The 19162-nt window shown below is 43.6% G+C and overlaps 1 protein-coding gene across 2 annotated transcripts in view; it reads left to right on the forward strand.

The window, feature by feature from the left end:
- Positions 1–19162, forward strand: part of DNAJB12 (DnaJ heat shock protein family (Hsp40) member B12) — a 67825-nt gene that overhangs the window by 28794 nt on the left and 19869 nt on the right. The window lies entirely within an intron of this gene.

Raw genomic sequence — 19162 nt, forward strand, 5'->3', positions numbered from 1 at the left:
GCCTCGATCTCCTCGTTCTCGTGCATCTTTTCCTCAGCAGGCAGAGCTTCCCAGATGTCGGGCAGCTCCGCAACCTGTGGCTCAGTTTGGATCTCCTCTTCGATGAACTTGGCCTTCGCGAAACAGTTCCTGATCGTCGACTTGCCGACCTGCTCCCAAGCACGCCGGGCGACGTGTAGAGCGTCGAGCAACATGAGCTTGAACTCCTTTCCCTCGTCTATGGCCTCAAGCTGGCGGCATAGCAGGAGCTTCTTGTAGTGGCGATTGAGGTTCTCTATGATTCCCTGATCCATTGGTTGCGAATTAGCTGTCGTGTTGGGTGGGAAGAAGACCAGTTGGATGTTGTTCAGCTCGAGCTCGGGAGGGTGGCCAGAGAAGTTATCGAGACAGACCAGCACTCTGCGTCCCTGCTGGGGGAGTCGTCCATCCCACGCACGCAACATCTCCTCGAAAAGCTCCGCCGTCATCCACGCCTTCGAGTTCGCCTTGTACTTGACCGGGATCTCTTTGTTCTTGAAGGCACGGGGTTTCTTGGAATTGCCAATCACCAGAAGAGGGAACTTCTCGCTGCCACTCATGTTTGCCCCAACCAGAAGAGTGATCCTTTGCTTGCTTTTCTTCCTCCAGTACACCGCTCTCCCTGAAAGCCATGGTCTTGTTCGGAAGCAGCTGCCAGAAGAGTCCAGTCTCGTCCAGGCTGAAGACGTCGTCTGCGGAGAACTGCCAGAGTAAGGGCCGGAGAACCTGTTGTTGCCACTCAAGAAGGGATTGCGAATCCACCGCTCCAGCTTCGCCCTGCACTGTCTTGAACGTGATGCCGTGGCGCTTCTTGAAATTGCCCAACCAACCGTCGCTCGCCATGAAGTCTGGGATGTGCATCAGCTCGGCCAGTTTCATCGCCTTCTCCTTGATCAGATCGCCGCTGACAGGCACATTCTGTCCTCTTGATTGCTTCAGCCACATGAGCACTCCCTCATCAAGCTTCGGGTCGTGAGCCTGCATCAACTTCATGCGCTTCGATGGAAATCCAGCTTTGATTGCAGCCTCGATTGCATCCTTCTTGCTGAGAATGCCCTTCACGGTGGTTCTCTTAACTTCGACACCCCATTTCTTGCTAATCTCCCTGGCCAACTTGGACTGATTCGGCTCCTTCTTCGCGGCATCGATGATCTCCTTCTTCTCCTTCAGCGTAAGTCGGTTTGCTTTGCGTTTCTGAGCTGACATTATGGGCTGAATTTGAAAAAAAATGATGTCACTGTTGTACGTGTGCCTGCGTGTCTGTGTGTGTGCTCTCGCGCTTTTGTGTCTCGTTGTGCGTGTTGTGATTGGCTTGTTGTGGCTGGCATTGGGGAGAAGAATCGCATGTTTTGACACAGTCTGACTATGCGCGTACGTATTGAGTTATGTTGTGCGCAGCTGGACTGTAGTTCGTCGCTTCGCCTTTGGACGTGAGTGTGTTAATCGAGCACTGCGCAATACAGACTTTTTCACGACTCGTGCCTTTTAACAGTCACACAGTAGTGGCATGGTAGCGAGAGTAGGGGGTGGCATAGTAAATTTATTTTGTATTGAATTTTGTCGGGACCGAGCAAAAGTGGTATAATAGCGAGAGTGGCATAGAAGCGAGGTGGCATAGTAACGAGCTTTGACTGTATATATATATATATATATATATATATATATATATATATATATATATATATATATATATATATATATATATATATATATATATATATATATATATATATATATATATATATATATAGATTGGGTCGCCGAAATAGGTGACCCTTTTTGTCAATAATTCTGTCTGTTTGTTTGGATGTTTGTTAGTTTGTCATCAGCATAATTGGTAGTTAACGTGGGCCGATTTTGACCAAACTCAGGTGGTTAGGTACATCTTATGACCTCGTGCTTTGGAAATTGTGGTGGTTGCTAGGGACGCTTTGGTTCCCGAGCAACAACCGAGAAACCTTCAAAATCGGTACCGTTCACGTGAAATCAATTCCGAAAGCCATTATCCCATGTAGGGTTATGAAATTTGGCACGAATGATCTACAGGCGGTGCTCTATCAAATATATTCCGGTTTTTGTGATGTATGGAATACTTTACCCACAGCGCCCCCTACAATTAGGGTATGCGCGAAAATTGAAGGCCCCCGAGCAACCAGGTGAGTGCATCGATACGAATGAAACTTTGCAGGTTCATAGTACTCAATGAGTACTACAACTGTGCCTCAGGACATATTGACCGATTTCTCTTAGGTCAGGGGTCAAAGGTCAATCAGTGCAAAAATCGATAATATGCGAGAGCTGGAGGTGCCTTCGCGCCAAATGCTACTCCTCCTAGGGTTATGGTCGGATGGTCATGAAAATTTACAATAATCGTCTGGAATACATTGTGCACAAGCGATTGAGCCGGATTTTCGATTTTGATCTTTGTTCACCCACAGCACCCCCTCGAACTTTGGGGATTTCCGATTTCAAAACACATTTTCGGTACTTTTCATTCAAATGGATACCGAGTAGTTATCAGGCAATGGAACTGGATGAGATTTGATATGCATAATCTTAAAGTGATTCCCTATCCGCTATATGACATCCAATTTGCTCTATATCTTATAGTTTCCATGCTCGGCGACCCATCGCCGCCTACCGGTGTGTGTGTGTGTGCGTGTGCGTGTGTGTGCGTGTGCGTGTGCGTGTGTGTGCGTGTGTGTGTGTGTGTGTGTGTGTGTGTGCGTGTGCGTGTGCGTGTGTGTGCGTGTGTGTGTGTGTGTGTGTGTGTGTGTGTGTGTGTGTGTGTGTGTGTGTACTTGCAGCAAGAAAATTCAAGCAAGCTTCTCCCTCTCGAAACTTCCTTCCAAGTCATCACAAAACTTTTGTGTAACCAGAAGCCACGATAAATTCCTCATTGACACAAGATCACAATGTGGCAATAACCAGAAATTCCCCAAACTCTCTCAAGGTCTTTCTACATACTTTAAAGTCTATCCTACAATATTATATGTTGTCACCTTTTAACTCGATTACACTTTTCTAATAAACACCCCCACCTCAAATATTACACATTCATACATAACATATTAAACAATTTGTTCCAGATTGAATTATTAGCATACAGAGTGTTAACGTCGCAGGAAACCTATGTACCGCCGAACATTCACTGGTAAATAATTTTTAAGTCTGTCCTCAAGAGTGAACTCAATAGATTTGTTGCTTTTGATGTTGTGTTATGCAAAGGAAAGAATATGATTGATGTAAGCAAAACAATGCAAAATATAAATATGATTCCATTTATTTGCTTGAGATAAACAAATTATTTTAAGTCAAAAATGGTTTTACAAGATAAGCATCGGTTTATTTATTTATTTTTGGTGTTCTCATGACAAGTCTATAAAATGATTTTTTTTTTTGTAAAAGTTGCTGACTCGTAAGCCAGCAGATACGGGTTGGTCGCAGATGAAGCCAAGTTCAAAATGTATTTATTCTTTGGCATGAAAAAACCGTAACATGCATGGATGTGGCTCCTTTAATATACTAGTGGGCCCATTGGTCCATTGTACCAGATTTTCATTGGTCTTCATGGCCTTGTAGCCTACCTGTCTGCCATACTGTTTGAGCATTAGCTTGCCTTTTCACCAATAGTGGGGCAGATAACAGCAATTTTTGAGAGGAATCGTGCAAATGATGATACAAGCATCAAATTTGGCACATTTGTTCTCCAAGGGATTCTAATCAAATCTGCCTGATTGGCCATTTGAAAATCCAAATTTTGAAAAATTTGAAAAAAAAAAAAAACTTCAAAAAAGTCAAGATCACGAATCAATGTTGGATGTTGGCTGAGATTGGTGAATGTTTCAGAAACATCATCAAAGACGTTCCAAGTCTGCCATGCAGTTTTCTTCCCTTTACCGTGGAAGGCAGACACGACGTCACATCCAGTGAACGCATGGAAGTATGGGATCCCTCTAGCTTTCTCAGGCCCTATTGCAGAAACTACCTCATGGACTGGAATCCATCGCACCTTGGCTCCTTGGCCAAAGGCAATCCACATGTTCTCAAGTTCCTGTAAGGATGGCAGTACAGATATTGCTATGATTAGTACGTCCGTGTCATTAGCCTTAATGATAATGGACTTGCTACCATCCGTCGTTGCGTCCCTGGCGTGTACAAATATTCGAGTGTCAGATTCTTCATGACAACATGGAGACACAGCATCCAGTGACTTCCTTGTGTTGCTAATGGCATCTTCTCCTTTTGTGACAATGACTGTGCTTGTCATCTGTGCTTCACACATCTTTTCCGCAAGGAAGTGAAACATCTCAGTCTTGTTGCTGTCATCTCGAAGAAAGCTTCTCCAGTTACTTGGGGTCTTACTGGTTCCTGTCACTCTTCTTCTTCTGATTCCTTGCCCCCTTTTCGACCTTGCTTCGGACTTCAGACTTGACTTCTTGTACACATCAAACACTACGTCCACCCTCTCGTACCTGGCACCATAGGATTCCACCTTTGGGATGATGTCTTCTTTAACATAGCCATCAAATATCTTTGACATACGTGGAGGTTGGGCATTGATAAGTGCTGAGCCATCAATGATGACTGCATCTCCCCTTGGTTCTCTGTCTGGGATGTTCACTTGCGCTTCAAGAATTTCAGCCAGCTGTGACTTCAAATTTTTGGAAGTTTTTTTTTTTTTCTTCAATTTTTCCAAAATTTGGATTTTCAAATGGCCAATTGGGCAGATTTGATTAGAATCCCCTGGAGAACTGAAATGCCAAATTTGATGCTTGTATCATAATTTGCACGATTTTTCTACTATCTACTACACTACAAGCCCAAGTGAGTTTGTGCCAGGGTGGGAATTATACTTTCGTTATTGTTCTTGCCAAATGATATTGCTATTATTATTTTTGTTGATGTTATTAGTATTAATTAATGTAAGCTTTGTTACAATGTGATCATTCTTTTTGTTATTTATTTTGTAATTATAATGCCATGCTGTGGAAGGACCTGTTAAGCTACTCGATACACCTTTACATGGCATGTGTTTAAAACATGAGAATTTTTCCAGGTTCTTTGTAGTTAATTAGCCTAATCAACTCGAGAGATCATTGCTATCATTTTTGTGCATCACACTCCATATCAGCTCCAGTAGAACTCCACAACAAAACATGTCTCTCTATCTCTATCTCTATCTCTATCTCTCACCTCATCTATTTATAGTAGAAGTAGTCGATGCAGGGGTATCCAGCATTGCCTGTTGCTGTTCTAATCCTATTGGCATTTTGAAAATTTTTTTTTTGTGGGGGCCTAAAACACTTCCCCACACCTATGAAGGAATGAGGTCAGGGATCATTTAATATCACCTTTCATAAAGCCACAAAGGCTTGGGCACTATAGAGAAATTAAAATAAAAAATAAAATAAAATTCCCAAAAATCCAAAATTTTATTTTTCAAATTTTCAAAAAAAATATTTTTGCCTCTGCCCCCCACCAACATGTTCACTGATGAACTTCTAAAAGTTTGACGAAGATCAGTTTGACTATCTCTGAGAAAAATGGTGACACATTTTACTGTTATTACCACATTTTTCTTTAAATGGACCCAATCTCAAGGTGATATTTCCTCTTCAAAGAACCAAAATATCGAATTGAGCCAATTCGGACATAAGGGACACTTTTTTTCAGAAAGTAGATTTCAAATGTTGCATATATAAAGTACAAGCAGAGTATCCACCCTTAGGGTGGGTAGAGTTTCCACATTATTTGCTGAAAACAGTAGTGTGTGTGTGTGTGTGTGTGTGTGTGTGTGTGTGTGTGTGTGTGTGTGTGTGTGTGTGTGTGTGTGTGTGTGTGTGTGTGTGTGTGTGTGTGTGTCTAAAAGATTATAGATGGTCTTCAGGGTCGAAAGGGTTTGTTCCAATTGTGGGAAGGATTTAAGGGGTCTAAGTATTCTAATCTCTAATGGATATAAGTATCTGGAGACTCTAAATGGTCAAGGGCCCAAGCAGTCGAAAGTTAAAGTGGTCTGACATTTCTAGGGTGCAAGGGGTGAATGGGTCTTTGGGGTCTCGAGGGTCTGGCATGGTCTTTGGGTTCTAAAGTCTCTTGGGGATCAAAGAGTCATAATGGAGTCTACAGTGTCTTGGGGTTAGAAATGGTCTATAAGATCTTGGGGTTCTTATACAGTGCCTTCAGAAAGTATTGTCGTGTCCAGGGGGTTTTATCCCCTACCTGGACGGGTGGCCAAACTTCTCCTTTGGAGGCCTACAGTCGAGACTCGGAGATTAATGCGCGTGCGGGATAGGTTAACAATCTGTAGATAGGTGACAAAAAAAATCTCAATTGAATCCATTTTATATTCAGGCTGCAACACAACAAAATGTGAAAAAGTCGAGGGGCATGAATACTTTCTGAAGGTATTGTAGGGTGTAAAGGGTCTTCGCATTTTAAAGGGTCTTATGCTTCTAACAGCATCTGTAAGGTCTTTGGAGGTTTTGCGGTCTTACGGGGTTTAAATGGTTCGAAAAGGTCTTGGAGGGTTCTAACGGGTCTTAAGTGTATATCTGGTTATGAAGTGTCGACAAGGTCTTTGTGGTCCAGATGGTCATAGGGTTCGAATGGGAATGAAGGGGTCTTGGGGTTCGAAAGCATCTCAAGGGGTCTGAAGGATGTAAATGTCTAATGGCATCTTCAAAGGTCTAAGGGGTCTCAGCAGTCAAAAGGGTCTGATGGTTTTAAGGTACGTTCCAATAGTACGTAATTAATGGACTGATGTTCCACCTGCACATAATTAAGAGATGTCTCGTCTTGTGGGTCAACCGAGGCTTCACCGTGTTTTTACTTTTTTATATTTATCGACTTGTGATGTTTTTGTTCCTGGCTTCCTTTGTGTGCATAAGTGAATCCTCTTTTTTTCCCCCCCTGAAATTACAACCTCCATAGTTGACGATACCATTCTGAATTTGTCTTGCCTAATTATTACAGATTATCTGCAGTGTTAATCCTCCTATGGGCTTGTTTCTGTGTCGATGTCGTGAAATTATTTATTTACTTATTTTGTTTAAAGTGATTTTATACACCCTTATATGTTCCTCTCACAGATGTTCCTGACTTTTCTGTGTCTCTCAAGACTCTTTTCCATTATAACAGACTAGATGTTCCCTGATGGTGGGATTGTTTCATTTGCTTCAGAACCCCATTGTCCATGTTCCACATAAACCTCTCTCCCCATGGAATAATTGTGGCTGCACTTTCCTTCCTGCAATCAGTGAATGTCTGTCTTTGTGATGATCTGCCTACCTTACAATGACAACAACACGTATACTTTTTTTGCTTTGTTAGTGTGCATGCCAACTCGCCATATCCCTCTGTGGCAATTTCAACTGCCACAATCCAGTTGGGTGGTCGTTCTTTTTGGTAACCAATACCTAATAGCCATCTGGAATGACTCGATCTGTGAACTTCCCAACCCTATTCTCCCTCCTTACCAGGTAATGACAACATTTCCATCCAATGTTGTCTGTTCCTCGGCCTGCCCTGATTGGCTCCTGAACTATATTCTTGTAAAAGCACAAATCTCTCTGGTTGTAGTTAACAAAGTACTGCTGAGTGGTTTATGGTATGCTCTCAGGCAAGCTGACAAACAGTGCAATCTGCCCTCATGCAAAATTATTGGTTTCCATCTCCTCTGCAATGATATTGACTCTGCCTGGGAAAGGTATTAAACAAGGCCTTCTCTCTTTCATGCACAGGTTTATTTCATGTCCATCGTCTTTGCCTTGTTGCACCAAATATTGTGGCGAGGGAATTGCTGTCAAGCAGCATTATTTCTTAAACTGAAAGACTAAACCAACTGATAGGTTATTCTGCAAGGCTCGCACCAATGTGTGTGCATCCTCAGGCAAGTCAGAAAACGTGGCAAACCATACTAAGGCTGAACTCTCCAACCTATCTCCTCTTTCAAAGTCCTGGTGGTGCTTTGTTATCTCTGTCTCTGGTGTGTGTATTCCTCCTTCATTCCTTTTCTCATCTCCAATGACATAACAGCTGACTCAGCTCTAGACACGACTCGATGCTTTAACTTGGTATTTGCCGATAAAGGTTGTGCATCCAAGCCATAACTGTCCTCTTATCCCGTTATACATCATACTGTTGCGGGGCTGGGTATCGGTGGCGAGCACGACCGCTAGAGGGAGCAGTAGAGTCGTCTCCCACCAAACACCCAGAATTTAGGTTGTGACTCTCGGATAAGTCCGAAAGGCACGGGTCCCTTACGAGACCATGAATCGCCAATAATTCGACCACGTGGGGTAGGGTTAATTGCCAAACTTCATTATACCTAAGTACCCACGCGGCAAAGCTACCGGGGAATTCACACCCTCGACGGAACTCGAGCGGAACGTGCCGTTACCGTGCCCAAACCGTGTGTAACCCGAGCGGAGGTTACCAAGGCCTGTCGCTCCAAATGAACAATTCACTGCCTCACTATTTCTCAACACACACCGTGCCAAACCAATGAAAGAAACACATAAGCAAGCTGGAACATTTAACAAAAGGGATATTTATTTATAATGGGGCAGGGGAGCACGCAAGAAGGCAGAGTTAACCGAATAAGAGGAATGCAATTTACACACACGGCACTTCAACGTTTCTACTTAAAAGACGGGCCCACGCACAGACACACACCCCCCAAAAATAAATGGTGGCCGCAGCCTTTATTGATACCCCCAGTGTGGAGGGAAGGTGAGCTGGAGGTAAGAGACTGGCTTGGACCTTTCCGCTTCGTGCGGTTCTCGATGATCTGGCCCAGCGGGACTCGGACCCGCAACACAATGCTGCTCCAAGCACCAGGTACGGAGGGTAGCATCGGGCGCTGGCACGCTCCACTGGCAAAACAGGCGACGAGGCAGGCAAAGCAAGTCAGCTAGGCAGGCAGGCAAGCGATTCACGGCGGGAAGACTCTCTCAGCCGGTCGCCCCCACACAATTATCCCTTTTTCTTGACAGGTAGGAGAGATCTGTCTCGTCTCATTCCCCTCCTCATTGGACAGGCGTGTCGGGTGATCTCTCGGCCGTCTGAGATTGGTCGGTGGGGGGGGGTGCTCATGTCTCCACCCCTCGACCAGGAAGTTGAGCAGCAATATGTTGCGTTGGCTCCCCATTGGCCGAGAGGCGGCAGACGTGCTCGCACCGCTCCCCCCCCGATTGGCTGAGAGGGGCGCCATGCCCATATTTGGAGAAAAATCCAAGATGCCAACGTCCACAAAAACCCCGCCTGGCACATTGGACTCCGCCCACGTACGTGCTGACACGCACGCGTGCAATGGTGGAAGGAAGCGAAGGCAGGTGTCGTTGTCGTTGTGAAGTTTAAAATGTAAAAATCCTAACTATAAAATAACTCGCAGCGCACGTGCAATTAATCACCCATTAAACATAGGACGGGACCCTAACTAGAAACACGTACTTACCGATATAGCTGATCTATAGGATCTGGCTGTTGTGTGCAGTAAGCTTCCAAATTTGCAACAATACATCTTAGACATTATGACTTTCACTCTCAAGAAGATGAACTTCTGACCAGCCTTGACTCTCGGCAATAGCGTAAGCAGTCTTTGGCCGAGTCCTGTTTCTAGTGGACATTAATCACTGATGCTCTGGAAAACTATTCCTTTTTTCAAATCGATCCACATTGCACTGTCCAATGCTATCTCCCACAGCGATAGACCTGTAGCGGTGGTGTTCCACTTCGTTGACAAGGAAGGAATCAGAATCTGGTCTAATACTTGGAACATACACTTCATTCCAGATAAAACTTACGATGACTTTATCTTAGTGAGGGGAATAAGGGAAAACATCGTTACACGCTGGACAAAAGTGCCAATTTTTTTTGTGGTTACCTATGGACTTACTTAATAAAAAAATCCCATGCTCCAAAAAAATCTGACCATATTTTCATGTGATTATGGGTCAAAATCCAAGATGGCGGCCAAATTTTTTTTTTTTAAATCTATAAATAATTATAACTTCGCTAATATTGGTCGTAAAAATATGTGTAAACTATCTATTTGTAGGTAATGATGCCCAGGGAGTCGATTGGAACCATCAGATTTGGGATTAGATCATCAGGAACTAAGATAATAGTCACATGTAGAAAAAATATGGGTCGCTCGATATGAAAATTGACGGTTCGCGTTCTATGTTTTAATGACTTTTTATGACTAACTAACAAGCAGTATGCCAAAAGTGGCCTCCAAAGCCAAGTGCAGACTGGGCATCCTCCATCATGACAAATCCTTCCTTGGTAAACCAGAACATCTCAAAACCTCCAAGGCCCTTGTCTGTAATTTTCAATCAAGTACTGCTCTCCCATACAGGCCACACCTCGACTTCACATATGTTATTCACTGCTCACCTTGTCACTTTGTGCTTCTTTTTACCTGCTTGTAGATCCTCTTTCTTCAGTCTGCTTAATTCCACTCATTCCTCCATGACTTCAAGGTGACAGTACACCATCATTTCAGGGTTATCCTCTGACCATACCCATAATCTCTTCTTTTTTTTTCCCCCTTTTTTGTCCTCTTTAACATCTACGAGCAAGTTGCTATGTTTCCTTCCTTCTCTGTCCTCTTCTGTCCCGCAGGACTGTATTAAAAAATTTTTTTTTTGCTGAATGTCATAAATGTGACCTCGTATAACTTACACGCAACTCCAGTGCTCCTCATATACAGGGCGATGCAGAGCCGACTGACACATTTGGATGTACGTGATAATTGAAACGCACAAGGTTTATGTTGAAAGCTTGCAATTTTATTATTTATGGTAGATAACATCAGGAAGGTGGCCTCCACCAGTTGTAGTGCCCACACAATGGTCCCACAACTACAACCATGCCCCGACAATGGTCTTAGAAAAATGGTCCCACAACCCCAAAAGTTCCCGCCCCACCCATCAGACAGGAGAGCGGTCTGAAATGTGTCAGTCGGCTCTGCATCACCCTGTATGATCTGTATTTCCTGTTGTAACCTCCATGGATTTACACAAAATGTATTGGATTCACGATCGTGAACATATTTTTAGCGATACGGAGAACGATTACTTTTTTCTTTGACATAATTACAAGGAATTCAAAATTGACCTTATTTAAATGCAGATTAATGTTTGAGGAAATGTATCTATAGTTTGGTTACTAATAACTGGGCTCGTGTGTTTCTTGCTTTTATGCATGTGCTACTTAATTCAAGATTGTGAAGCCTGGTGTTGGCGCAGTGGTTAGGGCAGCGGCTTGGGATCCAAAAGGTCCTGAGTTCAAGCCCCGTTGGGCCACTGAATTAATACACCAGGGGGTTGACTCAGCCTGTCATCCTTCCGAGGTCGGCGAAATGAGTACCAGTATACTGGGCCGGTGTATACCCCAGTTAAAATAGGTGTACCATATCCCTGTGTCGTAAGAGGCGACCAGGGTTGCGTCAGGAAGGGCATCCGGCGTAAAACATGTGCCAAATCACTATGCGGATCATACGGATGATCCGCTGTGGCGACCCCTAACGGGAGCAGCCGAAAGAAGAAGAAGAAGACTTAATTCAAGATTGTGGCAACTGAGATGACGGAGGGTAGAACAATAAATAAGTGCGAAATTTCTGGTCATGGGAAACGTCGAGCCTCATGACTTTCATTTGGATGCTTTCCTTACTTGACTAACACAAATCATTGAAAGATTGATGTGAACATTACAGAAGAAACCCCTTGGTGCAAGATCCGGCTGCCTCGACCAACAACAACAAACATCCAGTGAGCTTAGGATGTCATTTTGACTCTTCAAAGAGTTAGGTGTTCATAATTTCAGTTCACAAATGTGGCTGTGCATTGGTAATGTTTAGTCTATCATTCATGTCTTTATTTTGTATTTTATATTATTCTTAGTGCAGAAACATAAGAACCGAAATGACAATAGCAGGTTCAGACTCACTGAAGATCAAAGGGTTACAGGAAGACAAATCTAGTGGACATATGAATGGATGGGGGAGAGAAGGGGGAAACTCTCGAGTGCACCCACACGCCACTTGTGTTTTCTTTTTGTAATCGATTTGGTACTTCAATGATGTATTCTGGCGTTAGCTGTTAGGGTTAGTTGGTCATGAAAACGTTTGAGAATAAAAGGTAAGGCTTTTAAAGGCTTATGTCTTCACTCTACAGTAGCTTTTCAGCATAACATTTTGTACATATTTGATGAGGTGGCCATTTTTTTCCAATTCCATCCCTACATCTGGAGTATCACTGTATTCCATGATATTCAACCCCATGTTTGTTTTTCCACCATATGGACGAGGCAAGCGTGCACATAATGATTACTCAGCATCAATAACTCCCAAAAACCCCACTTAAATTTTTTAGGTGAAGGTAACTTGGTATCAACATATTTCTGAGTGAGAAATTAGTGCTTGTGAATGGATCAAGTACTTACAAGACATTAGTCAGCAGACGTTAAAGATTCCACTGGTGTCTTTCACCAAGAGTAGGTGAGCTATCGCTGGAACAAATTTCAAATTCCTGCTTAGCCGACAGTCATGTCAAGCCAGTTGGTTCGTGAAAGACTTGGGCCAAAAACTTTCCGTGGCAAAACCCACAATTAGTCCAGTAAAATTATAAAATACCAAGAACAAATTGCTTGAGAAGGTTTTTTTGCTTTGACTGGTTCATTAGACCCCACTGACCATCATATCGAAAGTTATCTCAAAGTTACCCCCCCAAGGGCCCTAATTTACATAAATTAAAGATGGCCGCCATGTCAGAATTCAATGTACAGCAAACTTTTTTTCTGGGTGGTTTTAGGGCCCATAAATGTATTACCAACAGATAGGAATGTGATATCAATCTATCGAATAAGGCTACTTCCGTTATGATATGACGTCACTATGACGTAGTATTACGTCATGTCATGACGTAGTCCCTGATTTTACTGAAAATAGACATTTTGTACCTTGTTATTGTAATTCCCTGTAGAATTTGGTTTTGATTGCTGTTTCTTTAGCCCTAGAAGACTATTTGGGACCAAATACTACCAACTTACATGTAGTCCAATAAACCAGCTGCACTACTTAGCTCACCCCCCCCCCCCCCCCCCGTGAGTTACAAGTCCGTGTCGTCCTCGGTCACGTCAATAGCTGTGCTATTGGAACAGTCATCACCACGACATTCACTACAGGCATTTGTACATTTCAGGCCTTGCTTTCTGCAGCTCCATCTGTTTGTGGAGCAGTCCCCTTCACACTGGCACCTTATCAACTTTAGAATATTGTGAGGGGCAGGCTGACAGTCCATTGTTTTAGGTATAAGTTTGCCCTGCAGATCCTGCCATCCCCAATCTACTGCTCTCGATGCACATTCCTCATCCTTTGACATCCAACATTTAGCTTGGTAAAAGGCTCGATATAAGTGGTACTGTCCGGCATCCAGTGAGGGTGGAAGATTTTGTATCTCTATGCTGGAAGCACACCTCACTACTTTGTCCTTGAACTTCCCTTTCCCCAGTGAATCTAAGGACTCTGTGTTCTTGCCTACGTATAATTCTACTAGGACCTTCTCCCCCGAGGTTTTCATCTCCTCACGAGTGGAACAATCCAACACTTGCTCCATCTGCTTTGCAAACAAAGAGTTTGACATCGCCTTTTTGAGAGGTAGTTCCTTGCCAACCCCGTCACAACCTCCAATGGCATGGACGATGGGTAACAGGTAGCAAAGCTTTTCACCCCTGCAAAGCATTGATCTGCCACTCTCTAATTTTAGTGTTTTTATCTGGTTTCACTGCTTTGTCCGATCGAAATGTCAACTCATTCATGTCCTCTTCAGCATGGTGACAAAGTAACACCAGAAGGTCGATGTCTTCTCCGATAACATGCGTTGCACCAATTTTTGCGCACTTCACTCCAGTCAATGCAATCAAAAGATCAGCGTCACCTTTGGAGTGCAATGTTTTGATACCCTGGGTTTGGAGTTTTTCAGACAGGAAATTGATGAATTTCTGCTTATTTTCGACGTTTGCCAAAAAGTGTTCCTTTTTCGACTTTTGGCGCCATGCTGCCAGTGAACAACACCTTTGGACCAACTGCACCCTTTGATCGCCTGAGATGAGTCATATTTTGTGTAGCTGTCCGTTTCATATCCATCAAACAACAAGTGGATTTGCAAACGTGTTCACATACTTGACGTACGTAGAAGCTATGGAGTCAAACGTTTCACCCCTTTTCCAGGGAAATCTCTATAAAAGAGAACCTCCATCGAGGACATTGTACACTGGTTTGCTGTCACGCGTCTGCTGGCCTTCATTTGATGAAGTGGACGGTAGCGCATCAGCCACTTGTGGCTTGTTTGCCTGGCAGAGAAGACCGTGTTTATCAAACAATGCTGTCGGTTGCGCAGAAAGTTCATATTTCAATAGGTCATCCAAGCTATAGTCACTGTGGTTAGCTAGAATTCGCAGCCTCTGAAAGAGAAGCTGAGGGTCAACTTTCAGTTTTTTGCCATCCACAACCAGCTGTTTCATTCCCATTTTTTTCAATTTGTTCCTTCCTTCTGAAGACAAAGTCAAATGCGTTTTGTCCCTTCATTTTATCCAAGATAGCTTCTCCGACTTTCCATGCTTCATGTGGGTTACACGAGGCACTTGCAGTCACCCCAGTGGCTATGCTGTGTAATCCTCCTTCTTCTGACACGAATGGGTTGTAGTCATTGAGGTACTGGAAGATCTCGTAATTGTCTTTATGATCGCGTTCCTTCCGTGCAACAAAAAGGTCCTTATGCTGATCACTAGTACTGTATGTTGCACCTGTAAGTTGCTGCATCGATTCATTGATGTCAGCACAGGCGGGCATTGCAAGAAGCCAGCGTGTCCGCTGCTTCTCTTCCATACCCCGGCCTTTCGTCAAACCCCCTGTGGTTTTGATTGTCCGCATAAGAACCTGTTCGATGACTAGGTCACTAGGCAACCCAGCCCAGAAGCGGTCACTGCGCCGGATGATAAAAAGACCAGAACTGAACCTGTTGTAGACATCAGGGTTTGTTTCTTTCAATTCCAGCATATCCTGAAGATGGATCTGCACTGATTTCACGTAGTGGTTGTGTCCAGATGCAGCAAGATAGGGATGCATGTCCTGGAGACACCTCAGGTACAACTGAAAGTCACCCGTTCTTTGAGATCTCAGAAACATCTTCAGCAAATCCACCATTCCCATGTACTGGATCCAAAGGCTTCCTTGTTGGGAACTCAGACAAACGTTCTTTCTCTGCTCCCATTTTCTCCTTTATCCGGTCAAACACATTCTGCTGGCAAACCACTTCATCAGTCATCTCCTCTGCCAGGAAAGCATCACAGCATTTCAGGGCCTCCCGAAGGTCATCTGAAGTATCTGGGACGTCTTCCTCTTCTGAAAATAACTGGTACATCATAGCATCGTGTTAAGAGGATCGCATTTAAAGCAGCATCTACCAGGAAGTGTCCTCTAACAGCCCTTGCATATGCCTTTCCACCTAACGTGTGCGCCACAGCTTTGCCAGCATAAACTAGCTCCAGCATTTCCTTCAGGCCCAATCCTTCCATCATGTAACCGATACTGCCAAGGTAACTCATTGTGGTGTGAAAACCCCCAAGTATCAGTATAATTGGCTTGAGAATGCTGGCTGTGTCTTCATTCAGAATGATTGTTCTAGATTTCCACCAGAGAGGCTGGTCGAATGTTACCACTGGAACTGTGCCTTGGCGCTTGCTTTCAGTCACAACGAAGTGGAGTGTAGAATAAATGCAGGTCATATCAGTTGGGTCAAGATCCAACATAGGAAGAAAGTGAACACTAGCCTTTCCTGGATGGTCACCCTTGCGCAATGCCTGCATCATTCCACTCCAGCCTGGAGAACATGGTCGAAGGGACCATGATACTTTCCACAAAGTGTCCAGTTTTCCTTGCTGTTCATCGGCTATTTTGACCAGGGGCAATTTCCTTAATACCAATGGAAGGCTCTTCCCTTTAAGGTATCTATAGTGGCAAATTGCAATTTTGGTATCCTCCAATCCACCTGCAGTTGGGAGGTGGGTTAGTCGCGGAATAGCACCTTGTCTTTTTGGCATAGCAGGGGTCATTGTCATTATGATGCCCATTGCATGGACTCTACCATGTCCATCTAAAGTCCTCAGATTATGGTCAACATAGTCTGCTATGTTCTAACCAAAGTGTCCAGCTACTGGAATATCTGTGCCCTTAAAACAAGCCGCACTTGATTCAAAGTTCAGTACCTCTGAATAGGACACGCATAGCCCATGATTATTCAAACTATCAATTAATAACCGCGATCCGTACTGGTGGTGCATTTGAACAGCAAGACCGAAGGGAATAGGAGCCAGAACAATCCTTGGTCTGGTCATCTGAACAATGCATTGTCCAAGGGTAGCAACTTTGAGATCCTTAGTCTTTCCTGTTAGAACACGGTCCAGAAATGTGCGCAACAAACCTGGGACATAATCCAGGTTATCTCAAGTGAGCTTAATTTGTTACTATCGGGATAAGTCTCCTTTGAAGTTTGAATGCACTTGATTTCATTGCGAACGAGGTCTGCTGCAGCGTTTACAATTTGCTGTTTTATTTGATTTTCTTCTGTTGACGGGGTATCATAAAATGTCTGCAGTATTTTGGCAGCTTTTGTTCGGAATGTGACCACATCTGGGCGCCCGTTTATATTGGTTATTACAACAGAATCACCTAAGTGCTGCTCAAGTTTCTGACGCATATATTTTGGGCTATATGCATCTGGGGTAATCTGGGACATTTTTCACAAAAGGTCTGTAACGGTAGTTTGCTCATCATCATCTTGTCTAAGGTCATCAACCACTTTGAAGAAGGCTTCTTCCCGTGACACATCAGACCTCCGGCCTGGTTTTGATACACTGCGTTCCCTTCCATCACTTTGTTGGTACCGCAGAGGAATAGATAGGTTTTTAGAGCGAAAATTAACACTGCAGACATGATCATAGAGAGCGTCGGCAGCCGGTAAGTCTATTGCGTTACTTATTCTATGCCTTACATCTCCAGCCCAGCTATCATCATCACCCCGCTCATCACATGCCTGAATGATTGATTTCTGAAAGTCGTATGTCCTTACTAGAAAACAGTCTCGGTTCTTTCTTTCTCTTGTAAGAATCTTTGTACCACAAAGGAAGCAGTGGTCTTTAAATGAAAATTCTGGCGTTCGAGAGCGAAGGCGAGGTGGCTCTGCAGGCATATTCTCCCCTGATGCCTTTCTCTTAGCGGTGGCTATTTTGCGTCTATCGATGTGAATCTGCCTGCATAACGTGTGAAGTTCTTGCCCTTCCTTAACTTGGAGAGAGGGAGTTCTACGGGCTTCACTGGCTTCATTGAAAGTCCTCACAGCGCGAGCCTGTTGGATCTTGACTGTTGGCTGTCCATTCCTAAGGCTTTCACGGCAGAGGATACAGATCTCAACCGAAGCACCGCTGGCCAGCTCCTGCTGTTGGTGGTCCATCTGAAGTCAAATGTAATGTTTTAGTAACATATTGAAAGTGAAAGTGCAGAATGTATCACATCAGATGTAACAAACATAATTGTGGTGTGAACATGATGTAACAATAATTACAATTCCAGAAGTAAAACGAATTTGCAGTTATTATCTGAAAATGTCGTCATTGGACTAAGTAGTGCAGCTGGTTTATTGGACTACATGTAAGTAGGTAGTATTTGGTCCCAAAGAGTCTTTTAGGGCTAAAGAAACAGCAATCAAAACCAAATTCTACAGGGAATTACAATAACAAGGTATAAAATGTCTATTTTCAGTAAAATCAGGGACTACGTCATGACATGACGTAATACTACGTCATAGTGACGTCATATCATAACGGAAGTGGCCTTATTCGATAGATTGATATCACATTCCTATCTGTTGGTAATACATTTATGGGCCCTAAAACCACCCAGAAAAAAGTTTGCTGTACATTGAATTCTGACATGGTGGCCATCTTTAATTTATGCAAATTAGGGCCCTTGGGGGGGGTAACTTTGAGACCTTTTGATAATTATGATGTAGAGGGGGCTATAGGGAACTATTTAAAACAAAAAAACCTTCTGAAGCAATTTGTTCTAGGTTCGGCCATATTCAGCATAGTTTTCCTGAACTAAATAAGGTGGGACTCATTATGGTCCTGAAAGAGAGAATATTAATGTTTATGTAAGAAACAAAATTGCTCACTTCCTCACACTTAAGGCCACCTCTGACATGCATAGCCATTATTTGTTATACCTTGCTTGGCACACACGACTTCCTTTTTGCAAATGATGTTATTCCATCCATCCATTAGGACCATACTCTGTGCAGAGCGTTGGTGCCGCCGAAGCAGTCTCCTTGGCTATTGGGAACAATCCTGGACGGGTCGCCACTCCGACACAGTATACCAGCATGCTGGCACTCATTTTGCCGACCTCAGAAGGATGACAGGCAGAGTCAACCCCACCTGGTGTTAATTCAACAGCTGAGCGGGATTTGAACTCAGGACCCTAGGATCCCAAGCCCACTACCTTAACCATTAAGCCAACACCAGGCATAAATGATGTTATTGCACTCACATTATGTTATTCCACAGATCTCTGTGAATCAATATTTATTTATTTTGTGATCAATAAGCTATGTTCCAATAACCTTTCATCTCTCGTCAAAGTGGTTTTCCAAATGCATGATGCTGTGATTTCACGTGACCTGTCCACATACTCTTCACAAAACAGAGCTTGAGCTTTGTTGAGCAAGATGCATTTACAAAGTGCATTGTTTGCCTCACCCTTTCCTAAAGGGAGGGTACTGGGTGCGTATATGGGTGCAGCCGCCTGCCTGTCTGTCTGCATGTAGATCAACTTAATACAGATTTTATTCTCAGATCTGCTGTCATCTATATACCCCAGTGAAGCTTTGCATTGCCAAATGCTTTGTTTGAACATGTGTATTGAGGCTTGGAGAAACTAAGAGGATGCAAACAGACGTGGGATTTAAAGACTGACAAGGTTACTGAGTGCAGCAAATACTGTCTGTGAACCTTTGTCAAAGCATGGGCCACGCATCAAATCATGGATAAATTTCTTGCATAAATTTTTCTGTAAGGCTCACTT

This window comes from Eptatretus burgeri, chromosome 18 (assembly GCF_056783735.1).
Source record: "Eptatretus burgeri isolate ZD-2024b chromosome 18, Ebu_testis_v1, whole genome shotgun sequence".
Lineage (NCBI taxonomy): Eukaryota > Metazoa > Chordata > Myxini > Myxiniformes > Myxinidae > Eptatretus > Eptatretus burgeri.